This window comes from Pseudophryne corroboree, chromosome 8 (genome assembly GCF_028390025.1).
Source record: "Pseudophryne corroboree isolate aPseCor3 chromosome 8, aPseCor3.hap2, whole genome shotgun sequence".
In the NCBI taxonomy this organism is placed as follows: domain Eukaryota; kingdom Metazoa; phylum Chordata; class Amphibia; order Anura; family Myobatrachidae; genus Pseudophryne; species Pseudophryne corroboree.
The window spans coordinates 84737826-84738479 of record NC_086451.1 but is presented as its reverse complement, the minus strand read 5'-3'; positions in this window follow the sequence as shown (position 1 = coordinate 84738479).

Genomic DNA, 654 nt, shown 5'->3' with positions numbered 1-654 from the left:
CGCACCTCCCGCAGGCGGGACTTCATCACATATAAAGGTAATCATTTCTTTTACACTTTCACTTCTCACTTGTTCTCCTTGAAAAAGGGGTGCTTGCGCCCCGAAACGTTGGATGGAATTGTTTTTCTTGTAATGTGGATTAAACACTGTTCACTTTAAACCACTCTTGAGTCAGTCCCTGAGTGCCGCTGCATGCTAGGAACCGTTGGATGTATCATTGTTTCCAGAAGGCACCGGGGCCTTAATCCTAAGGAAGGGTGAGTGCCGATCCGAAGCTGTATATGTGTGTGTATGTATGTATATATATATATATATATATATATATATATAATGGGGGGATAGGGATAGTGGCCTGTATTGACCACCCACTGCTTTTAAGTTAAGTTTGAATTCCTATCCTTTAATTACTTTTGTATGGTTTTACATAGAAACAATTTTCTTGTATTTTAAAAACCTTTTTTTGAAACTTTCTACTCTCATATATATATTAAAAATTATTTTTATAATTTTATAACATCTTTTGGTGTTTTTAAAACACGTAAAAACACTTTTTTTAGCCGCATTTGTCGCCACTATCCCTATCCCCCCATTTTCTATACTTTTTAACAATACTATACCAGTGTTGCATTTTTAGGGTAGGGCTGACACCATTTT